Here is a 27,319-nt window from a genome sequence, read left to right as displayed (position 1 = left end):
CTAAATATTTGTATATATAACATTGTATTATATTGTATTGTATGTTAACCAGGGGCCTAGAAATGATGAAGAGGCTCCGTACCCACTGCAGTCGCAGTGGTCCACAACCCCACGATAACTGCAGTTCACTTCACCCCTCCACCGCCCCACACTGAAGCACTGTTTCAGGTTTATTGTGAGGTTCAGCCCCCTGTGGACACCCCCCCAGGGAACATCTCACACTAGCCCAGTGTAACCCCTATGTTTGTGTAGTAGAGTAATGGTGGTGTACGCATATATGGAGAACTTGTTTGCACAGCAGTCGCCGACATAGTGTAGATGAGGCGGAATAAGGGAAACCAGAATGCATTCACCGAGGTAGATGGAAAACCACCTAAAAACCATCCACAGACTTTCCGGCTCACGGGACCTCGACAGAAGTCCTCCTGGCAGATTCGTGCTGGGGACCAGGCGCTCCTTCCCAATCCGGAAAGCTGTGTGTTAGGCCGCATGGTTAACTGGGCAGGCTATATATAGCATGGTATACCTACTTATTATATGGAAATCAAAGACATGTATATAGCAAATATCCTTTCGAGCAGAGAAAGCATTTTTGCATATTTTACATGTTGACACTGTGCGTAGCACGCAATGTGTAAGCACTGACTTGTAAAGATGCCACAAGTTCATAAAAGATTATACTGCCAAACATTGTGACAAAGTATTTACAACACAATTCATTTTTATGGTCATTTCATTGTTGTTTGTACACTATCCAAAATCTGTATGGAAATATAAATAAGTAGGCCTAGAATTATGTAAATTTTCAAGAATTATGTAAAAGGGTAAATGCATCAACTTAAGATAAAGAACATTAGTCTGCGAATGATTATGTTAAATGTTACAAAGCCAAGCATACTGAAGCACCAAAGAAACTGGTATAGGCATGCGTATTCAAATACAGAGATATGTAAACAGGTAGAATACAGCACTGCAGTTGGCAATGCCTATATAAGACAAGTGTCTGGTGCAGTTGGTAGCTCAGTTACTACTGCTAAAATGGCAGGTTAGTAAGATTTAAGTGAGTTTGAATGTGGTGCTATAGTTGGCGCATAAGCAATGGGATACAGTATCTCTGAGGTAGCAATGGAGTGGTGTTTTTCCTTACGACCATTTCATGAGTGTACCATGAATATCAGGAATCTGATAAAACATCAAATTTCTGACATCGCTGTGGGCGGAAAAAGATCCTGCAATAACGGACTGAAGAGAATCATTCAGCATGACAGGCATGCAACCCTTTCACGAATTGCTGCAGATTTCTATGCTGGGCCATCAACATGTGTCAGGCATGAATCATTCAATGAAACATCACTGATATGGGCTTTCAGAGCCAAAGGCCCATTCATGTACCCTTGTTAACTGCACGACACAAAGCTTTACGCCTCACCTGGGCCGGTCAACACCAACACCAACACTGACTGGAAACATGTTGCATGGTCAGACAAGTCTTGTTTCAAATTGTACTAATTGGATGGATGTGTATGGGTGTGGAGACAACCTCATGAATCCATGGACCCTGGATTTCAGCAGTTGACTGTTCATGTTGGTGAAGGCTCTGTAACGTTGTGTAGCATGTGCATGTGGAGTGATATGGGAGCCTGATACATCTAGAAATGACTCTGACAAGTCACACATGTAAGCATCCTGTCTGATCACCTGCATCCAGTCATGTGGAGACAACCTCATGAATCCATGGACCCTGGATTTCAGCAGTTGACTGTTCATGTTGGTGAAGGCTCTGTAATGATTTGTAGCATGTGCATGTGGAGTGATATGGGAGCATGATACATCTAGAAATGACTCTGACAAGTGACACATGTAAGCATCCTGTCTTATCACCTGCACCCAGTCATGTCCATTGTGCATTCCAATGGACTTGGGCAATTCCACCAGGACAATGCCACACCCCACATGTCCAGAATTACTACAAAGTGGCTCTAGGAACACTCCTCTAAGTTTAAACACATCTGCTGACCACCAAACTCCCCAGACATGAACATTAGTGAGCATATCTGGGATGCCTTGCAACGTGCTGTTCAGAAGAGATCTCCACCCCTTCATACTCTTACAGATTTATGGACAGACCTGTAGGATTCATGGTGTTAGTTCCCTCCAGCACTACTTCAGACATTAGTCGAGTCAATGCCACATCATGTCGTGCCACTTCTGCATGCTTATGGGGGGCCTACACAATATTAGGCTGGTGTACGAGTTCTTTTGGCTCTTCAGTGTATCTTGTAAATGCTCTGCCAGATCGATGCATGAATCTACTATTCATTGTTTCTGTAAGGTAATAAATTAATGTATTGTGTATTTTGTTGCTAACAGTGTAGAGCAGTTAAACCAGGCCATCATCGAAACATGGATCATTAAGCACAACATATGAAAACCCCATTAACACAGTGCCTATGTCATGTGTTTACTAGCATTACGTGTTCTGTAGCCACGATGTAAATGTCTGTAAGACTGCAATCACTCTTTTCCAGTTGAAGTGTGCAGTCAATTAGCTCTAGTGAAACAGCATTGCTCCTGGTTGTCAGATTAGCAGATATCATTTTCATGTATGTATTACAAGAGAACTTATCGCAAAGAAAGCAAATGAAACCTTCAAGGAAGTCACTATGCAATGAAGTAACACTGAACAAAAATAAATAAGAGTGAAGTAGAGAAAGTATGTTGATAAATTAAATGTAGGCAGCACCCCTACACAGTGTATAATAAACACAAAATTTCTGGGAATGAATATTGATTCTCAGCTGATGCAATGTGAACACACAAAGATACTTGCAAACAGAATGTAGTCAACATGTTTTGCCCTTAGAGTCCTGTCATCAGTGTGTAACAATCAGAGTCTTTTATCTGCATAATATTCACTTGTAAACTCAATTCCTAGCTATGGAGTTCTTTTCTGGGGCACAAATGCACAAAATGCAAAAACAATTTTCAAACTGCAGAAAATGGTCACTAGAATAGTAACCAATAACAGTATTTGAGCTCATTGCAAAGATCTGTTCAAAACATTTGGGAATTTAACTGCACTGTGTGAGTACATTTACCAATCAGTTTTGTGCATCAAAAATGGCATTTATAATTGCTGCACAAACAACTCTAGCTATAACAATAGTACAAGATCTAGACTTAACTTGCATTTACCAAGAGAGAATAAACATAAAACTCAAAACCACATTTTCTGTTAAGGAATAAAACAGTTCATTAAATTGCCTTATTAGATTAAAGAGATTGCTAAAATGAACTTATTTAAAAAGGCAGTTAAGCACTATTATTTAGATAGTCACATGTTCCATAGATTGTTTGACTGATTTTTTATGCAAATAATGTGGAGTAAGTCAGTTTACTGAATATGTATCCATGATTAATTTTAACATTAAATGAATATATTTTTTAGTCTTACTCATGCAGTTACACTTAAAAACTAGTTCTTTTCTTCTTTGCACAATAGCAAGTCTGTAATAAAAAAATTATGTATTGAATATAAGGAGCTGTCCAGGAGAAATGATTTTAGCTTAGATTTAAAACTTGCTTTCGTACTTGTAGACATTTTATGTTATTAGGAAAATGATTAAAAAATTTTGTTGAATCAAACTGGGCTCCTTTCAGAGTCACTGACGACTTTAGTAAAGGGTAATAAAGGTCATTTTTTCCCCTATTGTTGTGGGTATGTATATCACTGTTCGCCCCAAATTTTGATACATTACTTATGATGAATTTCATTAGCAAATGTGTGAACTGTGATGGTGCAATTAAAATGCTTAACTCCTTGAAGAAGTACCTGTAAAATAATTGTGGTTAAACAGCTCATATTATTCTTACTGCTCACTTTTGTGCAATTAATTCCTTCTTTCTAAGTGATGAGGTACCCAAGGAAATTATTCTATAACACATTATTGAGTGGAAATGTGTAAAATATCTCACAAGATTGACTCACTTGTTTCCAAGACTAGAAATTATATAAAGAACAAAAGTAGGTGAACTGAACTGTTTCAGCAGCTCTGTAATATGCTTCTTTCAGTTCAGATTTTCATAAATATATGCACTTAGATTTTGAAACATTCTACCCCGTTCTCTGACCCCTTTTTGTTTGCCACAAAATTTGTTGGTATGATCCTACTTAATTGTACAGAATGTAAGCTGTTTTCTCAAAATTTAGGGAGAGTTTATTTTCAAGTAACCATTTAATAATTCTTTGAAAAACATCAATAACAATTTCTTCAGTTACCTTCTCTTGGATAGACGAGCAAAATATGGTAACATGTTCTTGTCATCAAGTGGTTTTCCTGTTGAGTTTGATTAGGTATTCTCATCATCCAAAATAAACAGTGAAGGGGGAAACAACTGTGTGTTTAACAGTAAGCAGCAGGAGCGAACTTAATAATGTTTGAAGGAATTTAAAATGAGCTTTATGATGACAGTGAGTTTAAATCAAGGCTAGGTTTAACTTTATATGCTGAAGTAAATGACAAGTAAATTATGGACAAAATGTTAAGGGCCTCACCTACTCCTCACTGTAATGTGAATGAAGAAGCGCACAGTTCTGAGTTGATGAATCCAATTAACGTTAAATAGGACTTGCATAAGGAGAGAAGAAAAGCATAGGAAATGTCAGTAAAGTTTGCTTTTCTTTGGAAATGGTGAAATTTATGGGAAAATTAAATTCAAGAATGGAAGTACAGAAAAAGAACATGTGTAATAAAAGTGACATGATAAACAGAATATAAAAATTTAGACAAAAAATAGAACCTGTAAAAGTTTGTTTTGAAAACAAGTTAGAGGTGTGGTATAGGAAACAGATTTAAAAATAAAGACTGTTAGAAATGGTTGTGAGGCAAAAAATCAAAGAATTAGACAAATGTGTGAAAACAGTATGGATGCTGTTGCTGGTATCTGTAAAAAAAAATGGGCCTAATCATTTACATCTACATCTACATCCATACTCTCAAGCCACCTGATGGTGTGTGGCAGAGGGTACCTTGAGTACCTCTATTGGTTCTCCCTTCTGTTCCAGTCTCGTATTTTTCGTGGAAAGAATGATTGTCGGTATGCCTCTGTGTGGGCTCTGATTTCTCTGATTTTATCTTCATGGTCTCTTCACGAGATATACATAGGAGGGAGCAGTATACTGCTTGACTCCTCGGTGAAGGTATGTTCTCGAAACTTCAACAAAAGCCCGTACCGTGCTACTGAGCATCTCTCTTGCAGAGTCTTCCACTGGAGTTTATCTATCATCTCCATAACACTTTTGCAATTGCTAAATGTTCCTGTAATGAAGCGGGCTGATTCCCGTTGGTTCTTCTCTATCTCTTCTATCAACCCCATCTGGTACGGAACTCACACCAGTGAGCAGTATTCAAGCAGTGGGCAAACAAGTGTACTGTAACCTACTTCCTTTGTTTTCGGATTGCATTTCCTTAGGATTCTTCCAATGAATCTCAGTCTGGCATCTGCTTTACCAATGATTAATTTTATATGGTCATTCCATTTTAAATCACTCCTAATGCCTACTCCCAGATAATTTAAGGAATTGGCTGCTTCCAGTTGCTGACCTGCTATATTGTAGCTAAATGATAAAGGATCTTTCTTTCTATGTATTTGCAGCAAATTACACTTGTATACATTGACATTGAATTGCCATTCCCTGCACCATGCGTCAATTTGTTGCAGGTCCTCCTCCATTTCAGTACAATTTTCCATTGTTACAACCTCTCGATATACTACATCATCATCCGCAAATAGCCTCAGTGAACTTCCGATGTTATCCACAAGGTCATTTATAAATATTGTGAATAGTAACAGTCCTATGACACACCTGAAATCACTCTTACTTTGGAAGCCTTCTCTCCATTGAGAATGACATGCTGCATTCTGTTATCTTGGAACTCTTCAATCCAATCACACAATTGGTCTGATAGTCCATACGCTCTTACTTTGTTCATTAAACAACTGTTGGGAACTGTATCAAACGCCTTGCGGAAGTCAAGAAACATGGCATCTACCTGGGAACCCATGTCTATGGCCCTCTGAGTCTCGTGGATGAATAGTGCGAGCTGGGTTTCACATGATCGTCTTTTTCGAAACACATGCTGATTCCTACAGAGTAGATTTCTAGTCCCCAGAAATGACATTATACTTGAACATAATACATGTTCCAAAATTCTACAACTGATCAACATTAGAGATATAGGTCCATAGTTCTGCACATCTGTTCAACATCCCTTCTTAAAAACAGGGATGACCTGTGCCCTTTTCCAATCTTTTGGAACACTACGCTCTTCTAGAGACCTATGGTACACTGCTGCAAGAAGGGGGGCATGTTCCTTCATGTACTCTGTGTGAAATCGAACTGGTATCCCATCAGGTCCAGTGGACTTTCCTCTTTTGAGCAATTTTAATTGCTTTTCTATCCCTCTGTCATTTATTTTGATATCTACCATTTTGTCATCTGTGCGACAATCTAGAGAAGGACCTACAGTGCAGTCTTCCTCTGTGAAACAGCTTTGGAAAAAGACATTTAGTATTTTGGCCTTTAGTCTGTCATCCTCTGTTTCAGTACCATTTTGATTACAGGGTGTATGAACATTTTGTTTTGATCCACCTACCACTTTGACAGAAGTCCAAAATTTCTTAGGATTTTCTGCCAAGTCAGTACATAGAACTTTACTTTCGAATTCGTTGAACACCCCTCACATAGCACTCCTCACACTACATTTTGCTTCGTGTAATTTTTGTTTGTCTGCAAGGCTTTGGCTATGTTTATCTTTGCTGTGAAGTTCCCCTTGCTTCCGTAGCAGTTGTTATACCACGGTGGCTCTTTTCCATCTCTTATGATCTTGCTTGGCACATACTTGTCTAATGCATATTGTACGATGGTTTTGAACTTTGTCCACTGATCCTCAACACTACCTGTACTTGAAATAAAACTTTTGTGTTGAGCCGTCAAGTACTCTGAAATCTGCTTTTCATCACTTTTTCTAAACAGAAGAATCTTCCTACCTTTTTTTTTAATATTTCTATTTACGGCTGAAATAACCATTGCTGAAATCGCTTTATGATTGCTGATTCCCTGTTCTATGTTAACTGCTTCAAATAGTTCGGGTCTGTTTGTCACCAGAAGGTCTAATATGTTATTGCCACGAGTTGGTTTCTCTGTTTAACTGCTCAAGGTAGTTTTCAAATAACTCACTTAAAAAAATTTCTCTTCATTCTTTGTCCCTGCCACCCATTAGAAACGTTTGAGTCTCCCAGTCTATATCAGGTAAATTAAAATCTCCATCCAAAACTATAACATGGTCGGGAAATCTACTCAAAATATTTTCCAAATTTCCTTCAGGTGTTCTGCCTTCTGTAAGAGGTTATTTAAAGTCTAACTCTTACAGATGGGCAATTGAGGTGACAGAATCTTGCAAATCATGGGAGAAATTTAATAATTTTTTTTGGATGAGTACTGGTCTAAAGATGAACAGCAAAAGATCTTGAGTGAATTTTGGGGTGGTGAGAGGTATGATTGAAGGAGAGGTACTGTTAAATGTTTTTGTCCATACTGAACTAATGAACCCAAGTACTTGAAAAGAGAGTTAGGCAGTGAGTCTATAATCATGGGTCTGGAAAACAGACTTCCACAGAGAGTTAGTGAATGCTTTTTCCTGCTCCCAGAAGTAATATTAGTGATTTTTTGAACTATGTAGGAAAACAGAATGAGTAAAATCCATGTCTGAGGTAAGTGGGGGAATTTTAACTCTAGGAACCAATTCAGATGAGACTACCAAGTAAATTGAATGAGTAGGTCAAGTGCTAGTTGTAGTAAATGTAGTTGGGAAATGAATGGACAGAGAGGGAATAGAACTAAAATGGCAGGAGGAATTCCAGTGATAGAAATAGGGGGAACAACGATTACAGATCCTATCAAAAAAAAACTAAGGTTTGCACTAGTTAGGCTAGGACTTGAGCAAGAAACAAAAGAGCCACCAGTGAACAGAAACAAACCAACATGGACAAATGTTCATGTGAATAAAGATACCGAAGTAGGCATCAGTGCAGAAGCAAGAAAATTACAACCTGAAATGCAGGAAAAAATGTTTTTTTTTTAAAAAACAGCCGAGTCGATAGACAAAAACAACCTCAAAAATGTGTGGAAAAATATAGTTATTAGTTCAACCTATGAGGCTGCTGCACCTAAGGAAGAAACTCGTGCAGAAGTCTCAAGAACCAAAAGTAAGTATGAGTGGCCAAGTATGACTTACAGTAAAAATATTTTGTAGGATCACAGTAATGAAAAACAGAGCAAAATAAAGAAAATAATGAATTCCTTGTTATAGGCGATTTTCTGCTGAAAAATGTGATGAATCCCACAATAGACATTCACCCAGAAATCAAGACCCCCCAGTTGAAGAAACACTTAAGCAACATATATAGCTCACAGGATTGTTCAGCAGAGGCATCTTGGAAGAATTACAAAGGAGTCTTCATCCATGAAGGTACAAATTCTCTTACAAGCAGCACTGAAGTGGAAATTGTAAGTGACACAAAAAATCTAATTCGATGTGCCAGTAACCTCTACAAAATGTCTGGAATCATGGTGAGTAGTATTATCTGCAGAAGATCACTCAGTGATTGATATATTGAGAGAATAAACCGTGATTTAAATGAAAACTGTAATCATCTGGTAGCTGTGTTCATAAATCCAAATAAATTCTTAAGCAATAAATGTATAGGGTAAAGACAGTCTGCATTAAAATAAGTTAGGATCCAAAATGTTTTGTAAACTGTTCGCTGATGCATGTAAAATTCTGCAAAATAGGGTAAACTTATAAGAAATGATGGGGACGAGAAACATGTTTGGTAACGAAAACACCAGGAGTAAGACAGTACCTAAGGGTATGCTTGAGACCACAAACAGAAAAGAATGTCCTTACATAATGCGTGTGAATACACACATCCAAAAAAGTTTTGCATCACCTTGGTTATGAGAGTTCTGGAACCCGTACAGAAAATTGGAATTGAGATCAACATAAACATCATTTCTGCCCTTTTTATTGCTCAGGAAAACCACACATTGCATGTTTTACCACCATACATTGAGACCTTTAGAGGTGACGGTCCAGATTGCTGTACACACTGGTACCTCTAATACCCAGTAGCATGTCCTCTTGCATTGATGCATGCCGGTATTTGTCATGGCATACTATCCACAAGTTCATCAAGGCACTGTTGGTCCAGATTGTTCCACTCCTCAATGGTGATTCAGTGTAGATCCCTCAGAGTGGTTGCTGGGTCACGTCGCACACAAACAGCCCTTTTCAATCTATCACAGGCCTGTTCGCTGGGGTTCATGTCTGGAGAACTTGCTAGCCACTCTAGTCGAGCGAAGTTCTTATCCTGAAGGAAGTCATTCGCAAGATGAGCACGATGGGGGTGCAAATTGTGGTCCATGAAGACGAATGCCTCACCAATATGCTGCTGATATGGTTGCACTATTGGTTGGAGGATGGCATTAATGTGTCGTACAGCCATTATGGAGCCTTCCATGACCACCAGCGGTGTACATCAGCCCCACATAATGTCACCCCAAAACAGCAGGGAACCTCTACCTTGCTGCACTGGTTGGAAAGTGAGTGTAAGGTGTTCAACCTGTTTGGGTTGCCTCCAAACACATCTCCGAGAATTGTTGAAGATATATGTGACACTCATCAGTGAAGAGAATGTGATGCCAATCCTGAGCGATCCATTCAGCATGTTGTTGGGGCCATGTGTACCGCAGTGCATGGTGTCGTGGTTGCAAAGATGGACCACACCATGGACATCAGGAGTGAATTGTGCATCATGCAGCCTTTTGTGCACATTTGAGTTGTAACAAGACGTCCTGTGGCTGCACGAAAAGCATTATTCAACATAGTGGCATTGCTGTCAGGGTTCCTCTGAGCCATAATCCATAGGCAGTGGTCATCCACTGCAGTAGTAGCCCTTGTGCAGCCTGAGTGAGGCATGTCATCGACAGTTCCTGTCTCTCTGTATCTTATCCATGTCCAAACAACATCGCTTTCATTCACTCCGAGACACTTGGAGACTTCCCTTGTTGAGATCCCTTCCTGGCACGAAGTAACAATGTGGATGTGATCAAACTGCAATATTGACCATCTAAGCATGGTTGAATTCCAGACAACACGAGCCGTGTACCTCCTTCCTGGTGGAATGACTGGAACTGATTGGCTGTCGGAGCCCCTCTATCTATTAGGTGCTACTCATGCATGGTTGTTTACATTTTTGGGCATGTTTAGTGACATCTCTGAACAGTCAAATGGATTGTGTCTGTGATACAATATCCACAGTCAATGTTTATTTTCAGGAGTTCTGACAACTGGGGTGATGCAAAACTTTTTTTGATTTGTATAAATGGTCTAAGTGTTGACTTTTCAAACAAAAGTCATAAAGTGGATGAATTACAAATTATTCTGTCTGAATGTAGAGATATGAAAGTTATTTGCCTCAATGGACAATATTAAAATTCTTAATAAAATTGAAAATTTCAAATTAGCCAAAAACTTTTGTAGACAAGAGAAATCGCATGGAGGCTGTTGCATACTTACTCATTCTGATATAAAATATGAAATAAGAAATGAAATTAATCATTTGAATGAACAGTGTATATTTGAAAGCTGCTGTATCAAGTTGAGGGATCTAAATGTCATGGTAGTTTCTATTTATAGAGTACCAGAGAAAGCTAAAATTGAAGCTTTCATGGTGGAATTTCATTGCCTGCTTGAAAAACTCAGTAAAGAAAAAAGGAAAAGGAATGTAATAGCTGCTGACTTCAATATTAATATTATAGCTGAAAGCAATGATGTGTTCAAATTTGCTGACTTAATAAAAAAACTTTGGCTGCAAAATAAACTTCATACAACTGATTAGAGTAAATGCACAGACCTGTATTGGTAATATTTCAAAAAATTATGTATTTGAAGATGTTCATTAATTTTGCATGGAATTAGGAATCTCTGACCACTCTGCATTATTCATTGAACTACCGAAAATTAAGAAAGAAATTTGGTGTAACAAAAGCCATATGATAAGGAACATCAATGAAAAATATTCAATTACATTTAGAAATAAGTCAAGAGACGTTGAATGGCCTTGCAGCACCTGTATTCTGAGGAACAGTGACCTCAAAAAAATTTTAAGTAGCTTTCTTGAAATATTTAATTAAACTTTTCCATTTAGAACCACATGCAAAAAAAAAGGACCGATAAACTTAAATGGATAACCCACAGTATAAAATTTCTAGTGCCAGGAAAAGCAAATTCCACAATGAACTGAAATATATTAAAAAGAGATGTTTTACTGAGCATGTTCATCATTATAAAGCTATACATAAAAAAGTTGTGAGGGCAGCCAAACAAGTGGCAAACAAGAAGTTCACTGTAAAACATAAAAGTAAAACAAAAGCAGTGTGGTGTGTTGTTAAATCAGAGTTAGTTGTTAGGGTTAGTAGTAATGAAATATCTAGGATTAAAAGTAGATGATAGCTTTATTGTAAACCCAGCTCAAATATCAGAGCATTTAAATGAATTCTTCATAAATTTGGCAAAGTCAGATGCTGATGTAGCAGAGTATCAGAATAAAGTAAATCCATTTGGAATACACCAAGAAGTTGAGTATTTCATGGATTTTTAAAAAGTCATGATAAAGTATGTGTAAAATGTTTTATTATCATTAAAAAGTAAAAGCTCTGCTGGGTGGGATGGGATACCCATTAAAGCAATTAAAACAGTGTGTGGCATAATAGCACCTTCCCTGACTAAAATATTCAACCACACTTTTGAACAGGTATGCTTTCCCGATGTTTTGAAGTATGCCAATGTCAGACCTTTGTTCAAGAAAGGATCAAGGGAAGTTGTGGGAAACTATTGGCCTATTTCTATTCTTCCAGTCCTGTCAAAAGTTTTAGAGAAAGTACCTGCAAACTAGATCAAAAACTTTATTGTAGGAAACGTTAGTATTATAAGTGACCAATTTGGATTTCAACTAGAAAAAAACACTCTGGAAGCAATGAATAACTTTACTGAAAAGACGGGCAAATCATTAGATCAGAGGAGTAAAGTTGCAGGTAACTTCTGCGATCTCACAAAAGTATTTAACTCCATGAACTATGAATTGCTTATCTACAAATTATACAAATACGGGATTAAGGACAATGCTTTAAATTGGCTAATAGAAAACAAAGGGCAACTATCACCTCAGAGGCAGTGACTTATTATTCTAAATGGAGTACAGTATCACAAGGTATGCCTCAAGACTCCATTTTGAGGCCAATTCTGTTCCTATTCTACATAAATGACTTTCCCATCAGTTCTGTCTGCAGATGATACTTCTGTTTTAATTGAAGATGATGATGATGCAGAAAAATTCTGAGCTCCATTGTAAGCACACTGGATACCTTAGAAAACTGGTTCCAGTTAAATGGGTTGAAACTGAACATTGCAAAAACCCATATGGTACATTTCAAAATGTGTGGAGCTTAAAGTACAATGTAACAGTCAGCCTATGAAAGAAGTTGACATAGTCAAATTCTGGGGACTAAATGTGGACAAGGACTTATGCTGGAATGCACATATTGATTTCCTGTCAAATAAAGTAAGCAGTTTTGTTTTTGCAATGCAAATAGTAGCAAATTCCGCTGGCTTGAGTACACAAAAAATTCCTTATCATAGTTATTTTGAATCTGTCATTAGATATGAGATAATTTTCTGGAGAAGTTCAAGTAGTGTATCATGAATGCTGAAACTGCAAAAGAATATTGTCTGATACATGTTTACTGCACAGCAAACATAGTCTTGTCGCCCATTATTTCGGAAAGTACAAATCCTAACATTTATGAAATTATGGCCTTCCTACACAGCACACAAATATTACTTGAGGAGAATCATTTTAACATACATATAACACAAGGAATAAAAATAATTTTATGCTGTCCACATAGCACTTGAAATTATATGTACGGGCTCCACATTATATGGGGATGACAATATACAGGGTGAGTCAGGAGGAAAGGTACATGTTTGGGGGGTGATACTGGTGGTGATTCTGAACAAAAAAACTCCTAATAAACATATGCCCTTTTCTTAGCCTTTTCCGGGTAAACCAATGAAAACAACTAGGAACAGGAAACGTGTACTGTCATCCTTACTACCCGTGTCAGTACGCAATTCACTTTTGCATCGTGCAGTTGTTTACCACAAGTCTCAGTCTAACAGTGCTTGTCATAGTGCATGGTACTACAGTGTTGTTATGGATACAATGAATACTGTTTTGTGTAATGAAAATGCCATGGATGTTTACACATGCAGAGCATGCTGATATGGTGTTTGTCTATGGTATGTCCAATGGGAATTCCAGAGCTGCTGTGTGAGAATACCAACAATGATTTCTGAACCTCAGAGTGCAAGATAGCAGGGTGTTAGCAGGGTGTTTCATGGATTGTGTGAGCATGGCATACTTCCCAGAGAAAATTTTGTCTCTGAACATCCTATACAATAAAACTCTTAATGCAGTTGAGAACATTCTTCAAGTAGTGGAACGCAACCCTACTCCTAGCTCTAGAAGGATTGCTGCCCAACTTGATATTCCACAAACATGAGTGATACGCACAGTACATGAGCACAGTCTATATCACTTTCATTGGCAGAGTGTACAACATCTGCATGAAGGAGATGCTGCCGTCTGGCAAAAATTTCATCAATGGATCATTGGCAATGAGTGATTAATTCCATGTATTCTGTTCACTGATGAGTCAACATTTACCTACAACAGAATCGACAACAAGTGCAACTCTTCATGTATGGGCAAATGAAAATATGTATACTACTGTGAAAATGAATTTTCAATGACTGTTCTCAGTCAACGTGTGGTGTGGTATTATTGATGACCAACTCATCGGTCCAGTTATTTTAGATAACCGTCTTACTGGGACACGGTATCTTGATACTCTTCAAAATGTGTTGCCAGAATACGTAGAGGATATCCCTTTGGCAACATGAGCTCATATGTACTTTCAGCATGACAAAGCTCCTACACATTCTGTACAGCCAGTGACACAGTATCTCAACACAATGTATCCTGGTCATTGGATCAGTCACTGGGGAGTCATTGTTTGGCTGCCAAGGTCACCTGATCTTACCCCATTGGATTACTGTTTGTAGGGGTGGCTGAAGAGTGACATTTACAAGCATAGAGTGGACCCAAGAAAGGAACTTCTTGCTCATATTTTACATGCTTGTGCCCAGGTAAAGGAATGCAAAACTGAGCTCCGATCGGTGACACAACACCTGTCTACAAGAGCAGCAACATGCATTGAAGTTGACGGTGGACTGTTTGAACATCTTCTGTGAGGAAATGTACACAATTAAACAAACCATAACATAACAGTATCTTAATTTCCTGTCACCTGCACCTTCCCATTCCTCGCTGTTTTCATTGGTTTACCCAGAGACGATTAAGAAAAGGGCATATGTTCATTAGAAGTTTTTTATTCAGAATCACCAGTAGTATCACCCGTCAGAGCATGTACTTTCCTCCTGGCTCACTCTGTATAACAAGTTAATGGGCAAAATATGTTTAATATGAAGCAAAAATTTTAAAAACATAGCTACAGCAGATTCAGTGGAAAAAATGTTACTATTCAACAGGAGAATTCATAGAGGATGAAATGATAATTTGAGCAAGGGGTAATTAAGTGTTAGATTTTATTGTATGTATATTATTATTATGCTGTTTGTTAACATCAACTGTTCTTTGTTTGTGGTGAAATTTTACCACAAATTTGAAGTGTCTGCTATACCTGCATCAAATGATTTAGATTATGTACATTATGAGACAAATAAACCACAATCCACAATAAACAGAAATGTTCCCAGTAGAGTGATCCAATTAAATTGAAGTAGATCAAATGATAAAGAAAATAGATAAAATAGAAGAGTGTTTAATTGTTCAGTGTAAGAAATATTATCAAATAGGGTAACAGAGTGTCATGAAAAATATAAACAACTGCAGACAGCAAAGTAATTTAAGTGTCATTTTTCATGGCCAAATTGTGAGGATCAAGAATAGTTGATCAAGTTTTTGAAGGAAGTGACAGTGACAGTAGTAGTGGTTAAAATAATAGCTTAAGTGTTGATGAAAGTAGTAAAGACTGTAAAAGCAATGAAGAGGAAGAGGAAGAAGAAATATCTGAATTTGTTTATGACACTGAGGGTAATGTGATATGTATAGAGATCATAAATGCTGAAAGTGAACAGGGCAAGAATGAGTAAGAGTTTGGGACTAGTGAAGAAATAAATAGGGAAGAGAGTTATTCTGCTTGTTGTTTATCTGTAACTGAAAGTAGATTCAGTGAGCAGGACAATAGTTTTTCTAGAAAATAAATTAATGAGGATTTGTTACATGAAGGGGATACAATAGTAAGCAACAGTGAGGTATGACATCCTTTGACTGTGGCTGATATGCAATGAGTACCTGTTTTGTGTCTCCTGGGTAGTGGAAGTGAATTAAATAGAATCTCAGAAGTATTTTTTGAATTCATTAAAGAGAGTGGTTGAACTATAATTACTCTTGTGTCAGAAATAATAATTGTTGGTGCCACTGTGAAAGTTCCTAAGAAGTGACACAGGTAAGACTGATGAAGAACAAGTACAGGTAGAGATAAATAAGAGAGTAGAAAATATTAAAAGCGTAACATCTGACCAAAAGAGTGATTTAAAAGAATCATTGAAGTAGAACAATAAAAGTTATTTTTAGATAATCCTGGATTAGTAAAATATTTTGAGTGAAGACTATGAACCATTTTTCAGAAACCTTTCACTATTCTCTTTTTCCAAGAAAGAAGTGGTTAGGAACGAAACAGAGAAGATGCTTCAATGGGGCATAATTAAGTGATCTAACAGCAGATATAACAATGCTTTGGTAGTTGTTAGAAAGAAGAATGGAGGTGTCAGAGTTGGTTCTAGATGCCAGCAAATTAAATGAAATGGTTCTGAGATAAAGTGATTGGTCAGCCAGTACTGACAAAATTTTATAAAAATTCAATTGATATAAAGTTTTTACTTCTTTTGACGTAGCTTGTGGTTATTGGAATATGTCTCTTCATTAGGACTTTTGATAAAGTTTTGAGTAATGAATTGATTAACAAAGTAACAGTTTATGTTGATGATATTTTGTTTGCAAGTTCTGATTAGGTTTAGCACTGTAAAATTTTGGATAAAGTGCTGAAAGACAAAATGAGAATGAAATTAAAAGTGAGTAAGTTTGAATGTGTAAAAACGGAAATTTCATTTTTGGGACATATAATTAACAAAAAAATGGGATACATCTTGATCCAGAAAAACTGAGGGCTGTTGCTGATTTTTCAGCAGCTGAAACAAGAAAAAAGTTAAAGCTATGTTTGGCCTTTTTTGGATAGTATCAAAGATTTATATTGGATCAGTCATCCATCTGCAGATAATTTACTGAAGAAGAGTCCACCTGCTTTGCTGGGTGGTAATGTGTTCGCCCCCTATGCAAGAGGGCCCGGGTTCAATTCCGGGCCGGGTTCTCCACTCAGGGACTGGGTGTTGTGTTGCCCTCATCATTTCATCCTCATCACCGGCACGCAAGTCACCCAATGTGACATTGAAAGAAATAAGACTTGCACTTAGTGGCCAAACTTCGCCGAATAGGGGCCTCCTGGCCAACGATACCATACACTCATTTCATTTCATTTCATTTCATTGAAGAAGAATGTAAATTGGAGTTGGAGAGTAGAAAGCTTTTCAAAATTTAAAGAAAGACATAATAAAAATGATGACTCTACAGATGCTTGTTTAGTCGCTGAAAAAATCTCGTAGCTGTTTTTTGAGATTTTTTTCTTTATTTCCATATTCACAACACGTTTCAGGCGCAGCCCATCATGTGGTGACCTGTCAGTAATTAAAATCTGGAATTACAAACTCTTCTCATAATACAATGCTAATACACTGTTGCAAGGTTCACAAATATACAAAAATAATAAAAAATTTAAGATATCAAAACAGGCAAAAATGTATGTATCATATGCAATTACACAAGCTCAAGAGGCAGTTGTAAATGCTGTACATCAAGATATGCATACAGCATATCAGGTGCAATAACTTTTCACTCACACAGACAGAAACCAAATGTAACGCTTGCTGCGGCAAATGGATGGCACTTCGGGCTTCCGTAATGTCATGTGCTGGAATCGCCAGGGTCATGAGGAAATTTAATATAAATTGTATATCCAGATTCCTAACAATGATAAAGGTAAAGCTCAAGGCATAAACCCATGTAAAATATGACAGCAAAAATTACATGATATTAAAAAATAAACTCAAAATTGTGGCAGATGTCACACAGCATTCTGTGTTACAAACAGCGGCTGCAAAGTGTGCACAATTTTTACTTCCAATAGCAACTGAAGAAATTATCAGAAATATGAAAAAAACCAATCTCTTGTTCCATTGATCATGGAAGTGTTGTCTATGTACAAAAATTTCTAGGTCTTCCAAAATATCCGAATAAACACCTTTATTCTCATAATGAAGAATCTGTAAATTGTTTTCGATGTCATGAAGCAGATGATTGCACCAACATAAATGAACTCCCTCAGCTAAGCTAGGATAACCGTGTGTCCCTACACTGTGTTCTGAACTCCTTTTCAGTCTGTCTGATGTGAAACTTGTCACGAGCTAGACACTTAATCTTATAGACCACCTCCCCCCCCCCCCCCCCCCGCCCCCCCAAACTGCAAAACTTAAAAACTTATTAACAGGCTGCTCTTTATTATGTTCATGGTGCTTCCTCAATTTGTTAATAGTGTTAAAACCTATCACCATGTTATGCATTTTAAACTCATTGCTAATCTTCAGAGATGGTGTGACGAAGCAAGGTGGGATATATTTACTTCCCTTCTTGTTTTGTGTTGCGTACATAGTTCCAAGTAGTCAGCGCGTACACAACTTTCCCACTAGAGTGCGCCCCACTAAGTGCAACAGCGCAGGCACAGCGATTGTCTGTCTGCGCACTACGAGATGGCGCTGTCTTAGAGACTGACCAAACTCTGCTTCTGCTGATCCGCGTATTAATATGTAATGCAGCCAATGAGATTGCTGCTAATGTAGAACCTTTTCTCCTTGCGGATCACATTCACACAGTGATACCTGTATGCACGAGGTATTATAACGAGTGTACAGACCTCCGATCAGTCAGTCTGCATTTGTCTGCACCAGTATGCATCAGTCTGTATCAGTCTGCATTAGTCTGTAGTCAAGTTTCAGTCTTCACGTAATAAGATTACCATATTCCTGTACATAGCCATGAAGATAAATGTATAGACACTTTGTCAAGTATCAGAGATATGTGAGAATAAGATTACGTACCAAGACCAAAGGAACTTCACATTGTCAAATGTAAACAGCATCCAGAATCAAGTTACATAATATCTATTTTTTTTATTATTTTAATAAATGTGTGTGAAAAGTAATCAAGTTCTGTTTAAAGTTGGTCACCGTCAATCTGCTACTCTAAGAGTGCAAGTGGCATTTCTATCGTATGAACTAACGGCACAAGATAAACAGGCCACGATAAGACCATGAGACATATTGCTGACACTCGCCTACTTCGATAGAGCGACAAGTCAAATAATCTGATGGTGCGTGTACCGAAGGTCTTACAGTATGCGCACCACATTTTGCCATCTGCCTCATCAAAATTCATTTTTTAATTTTTGAACTAATTACCATTAACATACATGAGTATAATCTGCACTTTCACAAAAGAGAAAGGTTGGCTCTCAGTTTTATAGAATACAACACCAGATCTAGTTTTGTGTATGCCACCAATTTCCTAATTTATTTTGGCTATTCCTATAATCTGTTCATCATAAGAATAAACGTAATGTAAACCAACACAATCGCGATGATTGGTCAGAAGCCATAGCACGCGTATACTGGTGTTGTTACGATCTTGGAAGTGGGTCCTACTTATGTATTGGATATATTATTACTAAGTTACGTTAAATGAAACTTTAAGATATTCAAATGTATTAACAGCCATCAACGTTTTTCTTAATCATGCTTTAGCTACATAGTTTTTATTTCAAACATCACGTACAGTCACAGCCTCTGCAGCATTGTGCTCTGATTGTTGTGCTGTTAATGCGCAGTATGAAAATGGCTGAGGCTGCCTTCTGTTCTGTAGTGAAACACGCGCATGGAACACAATTAAAAAATGCCGAGAAATAGCTGTTCTTAATGTTTTTCGTAATTTTATGAAGATAATCGACTTTGAAGTTTTCCCAGCATTGTATATAATGCTGTTGATACACTAAACACGGCTATTCATGCGTTGGTTTAGATCTCCCCAGTATCCATCTTTTTCTCATTCAATTTGAAATATCTACATCTTGTACTAACTCATCATCATTTTTTATGAATAATGCACATCTTCTTGTTTCTAATTACATATTGGATATGAAATTCCTATTTCCATTCCAAATACAAATTCTTAATTATCGATGTTTTATGAAAGATTGTTCATAAAAGTTGTTTAAATTAAGAATCCATAACAATTTAATTTTTAAGGCAAAAATTAAAAACCAAATCCTCTTCATTTGCACTATGTCCATAGTTTTATACCACGGAGGTAGATAAGTATCATAGAAACATGAAAACAATCATTTTCACAGCATCAAGCACATCATATAAGTGCTGCATTTTTACATTTGCTACTGTACCATTACAATATGAACCCAACAGAACTCATCTGGAGCCAAGCTGTGGGATTTGGCCCGAGAACTAACAAGACTGTTAAGCTGTCAGGCATACCAGAACTAACGCATGCAGCTTTTTGACACGTCATTGCTGAACACTGGTGGGATATGGAACAGCTCGTCATAAAAGAAGATAAAATGCTGTGCCTCATTGACTTTGTGGATTCTGTTGTTGATAGGCTTGTTATCAACATAGCAGGTGACACTTTCAGAACTTAAATGTATTTCTTCGATTCAGATAAGGAAGGAGCTAAGAGATTACCAGTCGACTGACTGTAAGCAATACCTTCAGTGGCTTCTATATTTAACTATACAGTGAAATCCTTCAATACTCTCTTACATTACACACAGCTTATGCAGAAAAATTACCCTGTTGTTAAGTCAGGAATTTTCATCATTTTTGTTTTTAATTACAGTAGTACATTAGCTAAAAATGATAATGTGTTGCAGTTTTTGTCTAGTCGTCTAAGGAGCATATTGTGGGAGATTTGCAGTGTATTATTTCATTCTGCTTAAAAATTAAATGACATTCAAAGCTGTATTGCTTCTCTAATCATCTCTTTTTATGTATGAACTGCAGCTGGCCATGTCACTGCAGGCTATCTGTACCAGCTGACCAACCAGTTGTGTCCAAGTTAAATGCGCTGGTAAAATTGCTGTCCCATATTATCGCTAAATTGATGTGCAAGTAACGCACAACACTAAATGTACCCTTATTATCATACTTGACAGTAATCAAGGCAGCTTAGCTTGGCTGCAGTCCCACGTGAAAAAATCCAGTGAGGTTCCAGCAAATACGGAAGAATACCTACTGTAATGTTTACATCAGGTTTATTCTTATGAGGAATGGATTATTGTTATAGGGTGACATCAGTAATAGTATTGTAACTTAAATTCTATTGTTGGCTTATAAACAAATATAAATTCTGTACTAATTATAAACATTTGGAAGAATTAGTAAAAGCATTCTTAAATTATTTATTTGGCTGTATACAAAAGCATGTTAGCAAAGCCTGCACTTAATTAGTTCCAAAGTAATTACCAGGTTTGTCAAAAGTATTGTTTGTTCAACTATATCTGTTAATTTCATCATTTAAACAAATAATTTGGCTTAACCCTAGTAGTAGAAGAAACTTTTAAAAAGACGGAATTTTTCTATATATGCAGTTAATTGAATGGGTTATGTTTCAATTGAAATATCTGTAAAATAAACTTTGAACAATACATAGTTTCAGTGGCTATTATTTTGAGGATATATAAAGGCCAAATTTTGGGCCCAAGACAGTCAGTCCATGGCCGATTTCAGATGAGGAACCCGTATTGGTTAATTCAACAACAATGCATCAACTTAACTGTGAAATATGTGTAATACAAATAGGCCATGTGTCAAAACAATGACAGTGTCTGTTCAATACATACCATATTATTCTGTAACAACTGTGAACTGTGTGGTTATGTTTTTACTGCTCATAGATGTTCAATGGTAAACTATTGTAGCAGTATGCTGATGTGTGCCTGCAAACTATTAATGAGGCTTATTGAAAATTAAACAATAGTGCACTGGCCATATTAACTGTGTAATATTGTGGGGTGGTGAACAGTGAAAGTAAAGATGGAAGTGAAATGCAACTGTGCAGCTGTTGGCTACATCATTTATGTAGTCAGAGTTCAACTTCCACCCCCCTATTTTTCAGTCAATATAGCAAAACAGTATGTCAACACCTAGAACAATCAACAAAGAAATAAAGCAGGTGAATGTCACAATGTTGGGCCAACATACGTCATAGCAGCACAGCTAACTTCTTTGTTCTTTACTCCAGTCCCTTCATGAGTCTGTGACAGAATTTTTTCACCCATTTTCCTAATATCAGTTTCTCTAAATCCATTTGCAATCCCTATCTGTACAATGGTGGCTATTTTCCAATCCTGGTCAAGTGTAAAATTAACACCTGTGGAACACTGAACGAAAAAACGTTTTCTTCTGTGATGGGGAATAATTAGAATTTTTAACAATAATGACATGTGTTGTTGTTAGATTACAAAAAATGTCATATTCTAAACACTGGCCATTCCTACTCATCCATAAATCCAAAAAGTTAAGAGAACCCTCAACAGAGAAATTTAAATTATGGTGAAAAGAGTTTAAAGTTTCTTGTAGCCTAAGCACCTCATCCTTACTCCTATTAAAACTGATCAATTAAGAATCAAGAATTTTATTCACCGTAGATCATTTTACAATGATATTGGCTTTGTCATACAAGAGGTACTAGTACATACAGAATAATAAAATAAACTTCTGTCAATACATTATAGAATACATTTGAAGCATGGCAGTGTACCAAATTACAAAGGATAGCTTTTAAAAGTTAACGCAACAAGCTATCTTATAATCTAATATAATATGGTATTTTATTGTTTATAGTATAAACTTTGTAATTACACAAGATTAACCACAGCACAAAATAATATGGCTAACTACAGACAACTTTTAAATGTTTATATTCTCCTCAGGCATCTCAAAGAATTCTTTAATGTCATAGAATGGATGATCTGACAGCCAGCTGTACCACTTAATTTTAAAAGAATTTGTATACATAGACTGAACATGAACTGGCAGTTTATTGAACGTTTTGGGTGGGTTAACTTTGGGGGGATTTCCTGTTCTCGCTAACCTGTGGTGCGGTATGTCTAAATTACCGTTAGCCCTGGTGTTGTGTTCGTGTATTTTTAGAGTACAGACACATAGATGTATAGATTTATAATTGTAAGTATTCTGAGTCTGGAAAAAAGAGGACGACAGTGCTCCCTATGACCTCTCTTACATATTATACATATGACTTTTTTTTGTAATTTCAATACGTTTTTGATGTGAGGGGAGTGCCCCCATATAATCAGACCATATGAAATATGTGACTGGAATAGCCCAAGGTATGTCACCCTGAGGTACTCCAAGCTCACTACCTCCCTTAGTTTCAAGAGAAGGTATGCCACCCGAGATATTTTTTCACATACATGATTGACATGTTCCTCCCAATATAGTTTTGAGTCCATGTGAATACCTAAGAGTTTTACCGACATATTGCCTACTTCCTTTGATGTTCCCATTAAAAGTTGTTGTGTTTTGTCAGGGTTGCATAGGAGCTTATTGGCTGCAAACCAGTCCAGGGCCTTATCTAGTGTTTCTTTTGTTAGGTTATTCAGATCTAAAATGTTCTGATGTGTGGTAAGTACTGTTGTATCGTCAGCATAACACACAACAGGGTGAGCTATATTTTTAGGTAAATCATTAATAACGACAATGAAGAAGAAGGGTCCAAGGATAGACCCTTGTGGTACACCTGTGCTGATTTCCATGATGGAAGAATTTAAATTTCTGACTGAAACGAATTGTTTTCGGTTACTTAAATAAGAATTTATCACAGATAAAATGCTCCCTCTCACCCCATAAAACTCTAGTTTCCCCAGTAGTATGTCAACAGGAATGCAATCGAAAGCTTTGCTTAGGTCACATAATACCAGTGATACCTTGTTATTATTTTCAAAAGCTGTTAAGGTTTGGTCAATGATTTCCAAGATGGCCCCTGTTGTGTTCTTCCCCTTTCGAAAGCCAAACCGATTGTTACATAGGATATTGTGTTTTTCAAAGAAGTTGCTTATTTGTGTGTGTATCAGCACCTCAAATACCTTTGAGAATATTGGAACAATGGAGACTGGTCTGTAGCTTTGGGGGAGATGTTTGTCTCCTTTTTAAAAACTAGGACAACTTTTGATACCTTGAGTGCATCCGGAAAAACTTCAAATTCTACACATTTATTAAAAATATAAGCTAATGGTTTGGCGATTGAGTGTATTGTCTTTTTAATTATGTTATTTGATAACCAATAACAGTCCATACTTTTAGAACCTGAAAATTTGGATACAGCTTTTATAACATCAGCAGGTGTGACAGCCCTCCATTGAAATGCCAGGTTAACAGGCAGTGGTGTTCCAACAAGGTTCATCGCAGATGAATTTGTTGCTTTGATACTGTTACTTATTTCTTTAGCTGAGTTTAAAAAGTACTCATTTAATTCTTCAGGATCAAGCAGAGCTGTTTCTGTGTGTTTCGGTGTATTCTCTTGTTTTATTATTTGCCAGGCTGCCTTGCATTTATTGGGAGCTCTTTCTATATAGTTCTCCACTGCTTGCTTTTTTGCCAGAAGAAAGTTAGCTTTATAGTATTTTTTGCATTTCAGATATGACCTATGAATGTTCACACTCTGTTCTGCCCCTTGGTCAGAGGCTTGTTTATGCATCTGGTACAGCATATGCAAGTTTCCTCTAATTTCTACTAGCTCTTGTGTGAACCAGTTCAGACTCTTCTTTTTCATTTCAATGAATATATTGTCAACATAATGTCTGTACAGTACATTTTTACTAAGAAGCTCATTCTGCTTTGCACAAAGAGTTCATGTTCGAAACAACAGGTATTTATAAAAATCTCAGAATCCCAGAAAGGCTTGAACTCATTGGTAAGCCATCATTTTGATGAAAAATATGTCCATGAAAGGAAAAATAATTAAATGAAAGAGATTGGCCTAATAAGTCAATAAGTTCATTCACCAATGACAAATCTGCTTTACTGTGGAAAATAAGATTATTCTGAACCAACTCTAAAGTTTCTATAATAGGAACATAAATTAGAGATACCCAAGGAAAACAAAATACAGTCACTCGATAGTTTAAGGTCATTAATGTAATTAATAAACTCATGACTGTTATTTAAACAATGCACCATGTCGACAGCATTTCATTTTGACAGAAGCTGTTGATGACATTTTTTGGACTCTGAAAGGAGCTAACCACATATGTAGTTTTTGCTGTCATATCTTGCATGAGTTTATGCCGTGAGCTTTACTTTTGTCATTGGTAGTAATCTGCATGTACAACTTGTATTAAATTTCCTTATGACACTGGCAGCTTTGCCACATGAAATTGCGCCTGACCAAGGTGACCTCTGTCAGCCACAGTGTATGTTACCTGTCCCTGTCGCTCTGGCACTGGTACATTTGGTTTCTGTCTGTGCGAGTGAAAAGTCATTGCAGCTGACATACCATATGCATTTCTTGATTTATGGCATGTACAACTGCCTCTTGAGGTTATGCAGTTGCATAGACAATGGAAATTAATTTATAAACAGATGAGAAGGGAACAGAATATGGATCCAAGTGTGAGGATAGCTAAGAAAAATTCAAATTCAAATGAGGAAACAAGAGTAAGGCAGTACTACATAACACATCACGGATTATTGTTCTGGGTAAAAACTTTAGACAAACTGGAGTGGAAGCTATGCTTTCCAGAAAAACATCTTGATAAACGAAATTATTACCTTCATGAAAGTTATGGCTTCTGTGGCACTGGGAAAACTGTATCCAGGATTCAGGAAATGGTAACTTTTAACAACTTGTGGCAAATGCTCAAAAAGAGGTTGGATTGGTGTGATAAATGCAAAAGGGTGAAGATTACTGAAGTATAGTCTAGAGGTCTAATGTATTCAATTCTTCCTAATGAGTGAAGAGAGTTAATTTCTGTGGATTTTCCAGGCACCCTTCCATCACCTAATGGAGGTTGTACAGATATTTTTGTAGTTTTAGACACATTTTCTAAACATATTAAACTTTATCTCATAAAAAGAGCCAATACTAAAACCATAGTTGAAAAATTAGAAACAGATTACTTTTACAATGTGGGGGCACCAAAATCAGTATCATCAGACAATGGGCCACAATTTTTTTCAAAGAGATTTATGAAATGTCTGGGAATGCACAAAATCAACAATACAAAACCTTTAGCATAATTTCTGAGGGTGAATATGAGCTAAAGAGTCATGAAGTAAATCAATAGGTTGTGTAGAAAATATTGAAACAAAATACATTCTACATGCACCAGCTAAGAACATAATTAATATTTAATATTATTGATTATTAATTATAATTATTAATATATTAATTATAACTATCAATATATCAATTATAATTAATAATTAATAACAATTAATAGCCTGTGGAATGAATCCACTGGCCCTGCACCTTGTGAACAAAGTTTTGTAGAAAAACTCACTGACATCTTTGAGGAAGATATTGAATTTCCAATGTTAAGTGAAAACCCTCAGGATGGAAAGATTAAGATAGTAAAAGAAAGAATAAAGAAGGCATTAGAAAGAAAGAAGAGGCTTGACCAAAATATAAAATCAGTCATTTCAAGATAAGATATTTACTCTTGGTAAAAACAAGAGAAAAGTCCAGAAGATTAAATTAAGAAACAAATAAATTTTTGTATGTATATCGTGGGTGCTATAAGTTGCACATGATAATACTTATGAACTAGCTTATACAAAATCTAATACAATATTTGGTTTGAAGAACACAACACCAGTAAGATATCTAAGAACCCATCCATAGCAGCCTGAACTATTTCTAAATTTTGGAAACAAATGCTTTGGGGAAAGATTGAAAAGCATTTCAGCAAATGGATAAATTAATTAGGTAGGGTCTCCACTGATCTTTAATGAATACACTATTTGGTGAGCAGTGCCTTCCCCTAGTTGGGTGCAACCATTCTTTTTTTCTGGTACACTCATCTACATCTTTCCTATCTGTGGTTCTGTTCCAGCTTTTTTTATACTTCTTACTGTCTAAGGTTCTGTCCCAAATTCGGTTTTTGCATGTTATGAGGTTCTGCTCATAAGTGTGCTTAATCATTTTATGAACAGCCTGTCACTGCTTGACAAGCATTTTCATATAACGTCTTGCCTTGTTAAAGGTTTCATTTCAGTCATTAGCTGATTCATAGCTGAAACTGATACTGAACATTAATGCACAAATAATATCTCTTGTCATCAATTACTATGTCAGTTAACATCCCTTAGTACTTTCACAACTTGTATCGATATCAAGTCTTCAATATAAGTAACTTAGTGCCTGTCTTTGCCAATTTTTTTCAACATGCACATGTGATATCCGTTTTTACATTCTCAAGTATGACTGCGAAGTGTAACAGTGTCTAATGACTCATGGTGAGAGGGAGGGGGAAAGGGGCGAGGGGAGTGGACAGGGACTGACAATTTGAAGCTGTGGAAGAAGTGGACCAAGTTACAACAAAATGCACTAGTAAAGTGTTTGTGGAAGAGACTGTTAGTTAGATAAAAGATGTAAAGAATTTTTCCTTTCCATGCGCAGCAAGAAAAAAACTTTCTAAAGAGAAATGCAAGAGAGAGATACATTCTTTTGTATTATGAAATAGTGTGATGTACATATGTTTTGAAATTTTTGTATTTTATTTCTTTTAGTTTATAACCAGGGAAGGTTATTAGAAATCTATATTTGTAATATATTATACAAAAATTTGTTTGTTTCTACTTTGTTTCTTATATTTTCCAGAAAAATATTGTGGCATCTTATAGACCACTGAACT

General features: G+C 36.7%; 1 protein-coding gene across 1 annotated transcript in view; it reads right to left on the bottom strand.

Moving 5' to 3' along the window:
- Positions 1–27,319, bottom strand: part of LOC124723039 (endosome/lysosome-associated apoptosis and autophagy regulator family member 2-like) — a 233,061-nt gene that overhangs the window by 56,745 nt on the left and 148,997 nt on the right. The window lies entirely within an intron of this gene.

Source organism: Schistocerca piceifrons, chromosome X (assembly GCF_021461385.2).
Source record: "Schistocerca piceifrons isolate TAMUIC-IGC-003096 chromosome X, iqSchPice1.1, whole genome shotgun sequence".
NCBI classification, from domain to species: Eukaryota; Metazoa; Arthropoda; class Insecta; order Orthoptera; family Acrididae; genus Schistocerca; species Schistocerca piceifrons.
The sequence above is the reverse complement of the archived record's forward strand: the minus strand, read 5'-3'. Positions and strand labels throughout refer to the sequence as shown.